Source organism: Sinocyclocheilus anshuiensis, unplaced genomic scaffold (genome assembly GCF_001515605.1).
Source record: "Sinocyclocheilus anshuiensis isolate Anshui unplaced genomic scaffold, SAMN03320099.WGS_v1.1 scaffold346, whole genome shotgun sequence".
NCBI lineage: Eukaryota > Metazoa > Chordata > Actinopteri > Cypriniformes > Cyprinidae > Sinocyclocheilus > Sinocyclocheilus anshuiensis.
This window is the reverse complement of record NW_015546048.1, coordinates 293,619-297,618: the sequence shown is the minus strand read 5'-3', so window position 1 is coordinate 297,618 and position 4,000 is coordinate 293,619.

The window sequence follows — 4,000 nt, the reverse complement described above, 5'->3', positions numbered from 1 at the left end:
AAGTGTGGTACCAGAGACCCTAAACAAAGGTCCATTCAGGATTCTGCCCTTAGGCTTATGTAATACTTGATGGAAGATAAGACATTGTAGACTTCTTGTTTTTGCACTATACTTTTTTTATATAGGTTTTAGAGTCATATATTAGCTGACATTGTCTCTGCACGTCTCCTGTCAGCTTTCACGTGTCAGATTTCAGATTGTACAGAATGTCCCTCCGGGCTCCATGCATGTCTCTCCTAAGTTATAATTTTGGTTTAAGGATAATCACAGAGTATTCTTTAAGTTGCACAAAGCTTTCATGGAAATCTTTCCATTCGGTTCCTCACCAGAACTGCTCAAAACCTTAAAAGCAGAATTGTGTGTTTCTAGAAATTACTTGTGGCATTAAAATTTGAAGTCTTGAGAGATTCACGTGCATAATTGGAAGATAAAATCTTATGGCAGTGAAGTGGAATATCTGAATATTCAGATGGGTGGCATTTGTAAATGTTTGCACAGTTGTATGTGTGAGCGAGCTAAATTATAAACCAGAGCTGCCATTACATCTGAGATGACTCCCAGAGCAATATGTTGGTCTCTGTGGATTCTCTATAGATTTTAAAGAAATCTGTGTGATGCAGTATGCTCATATTCTTAAGCTAGAAGGAAAAATCCAACAGGAAGTGACCGCTTTAGATGACTATGGCTGGGATGGAATCTTCTGCTCTGTGGAATAGAAGCACTGTGGTTTGAGGCCTTTCTCTCTGTATATCTACATCAATTTTTGGTTGCTGCTTTTTTTCTTTCTCTCCAAAGGGTTCCGGTCTATGGTCTCTGGCAGACAGACACTGGTAATTACTTCCATCTTTCACCACAGAAGCAATGTCCAGCGAGGAGCAAATACCCTATACATCCACCCACTCGCTCTACATTTTTCTCCTTCTAGGAGAGTTTGTTCATCACATTCATCTTTATGATTCTAAATTCTCATCCAACCTTTTGTGTCCCGTCTCCTTAGTGGCTTCTTGCAGACAGAGTGACCTTTTTCACTCATTATCCACAAATTCCCAAAGCATTTCATACTTGTGTTATATTAGCCCTGGAGCATGAGAAATACAATCAAAGTCTACAGTTAAATTAATCTTGACAGATCTACCTGCAGTATATCACAACACTAATAAGCTCTTCTGACAGGCTTGCGATTACATAATGTCTTGGGTTTTTAACATGAGAATGGCCTCTTCTGAAGCACAGCAATGAACAAAAGGCTTCTGGGTACAAAAATGGGGATCCATTGCCCCCTTCTGGATGGGTTCAGTTCAAGATTATTTTTATCTCAGGGTATACTGGGCAAGCTCAGGCACTTTTATAAACTGTATGAGCAAAAGGGATATTACAAACAATTATAGATTACAGTTTTTCACATTTGCTAAAACACTAAATCCCATTCTCTGAACCAAATTCTCAATAGCCTAAACCAATTTGTCAAATAAAACTCTTTCTGCAAAACCTTAAACAAGTTCAGGCAGTTTAGACACTGTTTGCAGATCTCATGCACTCTTTTTGTAAAACTCCAAACTCATTCTCACTCACTAAAACGCAATTTGCACCGTGATAAACTTGTGATGCAAAACCCTAAACACAAGAAAGCAAAAGTTAAGCACAACTGCAACAAGGTTGTCATTGTTTACACACAATAATTCAAAACTGTTCACACTTGTTACTAAATGTGTGCCAGTTCAAAGTGCACAGATGGCATGGGTGCATCCATCAATCTGAGAGGTATGGAAGAGTGTGTATACAAGGTGGAGGAAGAGGAGGATGAGGAAGAGCAAGACCGAGAACAGCTACTGTGATAGACCATGTTCTTGTGTGTGGAATGACAGAGGCAGGACAAGGAGTTCAACCTAATTTGAGCAGATTTTTTGTGCCCACCATAATCAGTTGGAAAGTTCAAAAGAACAGCAAAAGAGGAGTGGAAGAGAATCTTGTGTAGAATTGCAAGACTACCACGTTAGGGTGGAAAAACCAGCCTGTGGTGACAAACGTGCTTTGTTAAGGCTGGATCCGCCACACAAGAGGGTTTTTTTTCCCTTGTTGCCTGCCTGCGACGTAGATGAAGTCCTCGGATTCATGCATGCATATATATATATATATATATATATACCAAACTTAGGTCTTGTGTGTGTTCCTTTTTGAGTGTAACTTTGTGTATACTTTCTAAGATATTCACCAAATGTAGGGGTGACTTAATTTTGTGTGTTTTACAGTATTGCAAAATATTTACTATATACAAAGTTTTTTTTTTTTTTGTGACTACATGACACGGTGTTCTCCATTTTTTAATGTAGTGTCTAATGCTGGGGTTCTCAACTCTGGCCCTCGAGGGCAATTGTCCTGCAGAGTTTAGCTCCAACCTTGATCAAGCTCACCTGCCTGTAACTTTGATCTTGAACAGTAGTTCTCAAATTTGTCCTGGGGACCCCCAACCACCACACATTTTGTAGGTCTCACATTTTGTAGGTTGGAGCTAAACTCTGCAGGAAAGTGGATCTTGAGGGCCAGAGTTGAGAACCCCTGGGTCTAATGAATGATCTATAGCATGTATATTATTGACTAGTGTGTATCTGAAAGCTTTGGTTTTGAGTACAAGTGAAATGGTTTAAGCGATTGTTTGATTTTGCCAGAACAGTCGGGTTCTGTGAATTTAGTTTGAAGGTTTGGATTTGTGTTTAAGGTTTTGAGAAAATGAGTGATGGTTTCAAGAAATGCGTTTTAGCAATTCAGAAAAACTGAAATTTTACACATTAGCTGGAAGGACACCAAGATTCACTGCATAGTAGGAATGACCTGTAGCCTGAATGCAGGTTGTGCAAAAGTACCAAGGACTGATTATAACATTTTTGTAATTAGACAACCATTTCACCCATTTGATAACCAAATTTGAAAGCACAGCCTGTGTCAGAACAGATAATTAGTTTATTTTTATTAAAACATTTAAAAATGACAAGACAAAAACATTACTTCAACTGTTGTGAATTGTTCTGGGACTGTCCGCGGAGTTGAACAAGTGGTTTGTATCTTCTTATTGGATGTGCTTTAAATGTTGAATGCTGAAAAATAAGTCAAAATAGGCGTTTTACATATCCCAAAACACATTTGATCGTGTACAGCATCTTCAGAATGACAGTCTTCAGAGGACAGCATTCTTACCCATTGCTGTTCTTGCAACTGGCGCATCTCTTGCAGTCTCCTCTCATGCTCAACTTTCCGTGCAGCATCACGCGCATCAAAAGAGAAAGGCTGAAAATGGGCCACTCTCCAGGGAATTTCATATATAGGGCTACAGGTAAGATTAATATATTACACACATTTATACTGCATGTATAAAAAAAACACTTAAACATAAAAATAAATAAACTAAATAAAAAGTTAAAAATCAATTTCTTTGTACCTTAGAAGTTCATATGGGATTTCTGTTCTGTTATTTGCATGAGCAGATGAAAATGCTCCAGAAGATCGCTCATCTGCAAAGACGGGTAAAGTCACAATTCCATTAGACAGGCCATCACAAATAATGCACTTGATGTGTATTTGCACTCTTGAGGCACCAGGGCAGTGCAGTCAGGATGCTCAAATTGAGGGGAACATACGCTCTTAAAAAAACAAAAACAAAACAAAAAAAAAACGCTGGGTTAAAAAAGGGACAAACCCAGCTATTGGGTTGTTTTGACCCAGCGGTTGGGTTGTTTTGAACCCAACCGCTGGGTCAAAACAACTCAATAGCTGGGTTTGTCCTTTTTTAACCCAGCGCTGGGTTATATTTAACCCAGCATTTTTTAGAGTGTAGCTTACTAATTACTGTACTGTATACTACCTACTGTATTTAGTAATAGATCGATAAATAATCTTCACAAGTGTATTGCTTTGTGGGATGTGGTATTTTGTAGTCTGCTCAATACTGGACATTGAAAACTATAGGAGGTTATGCAGAAAAAAAAAAAAAAAAAAAAAAAAAAGG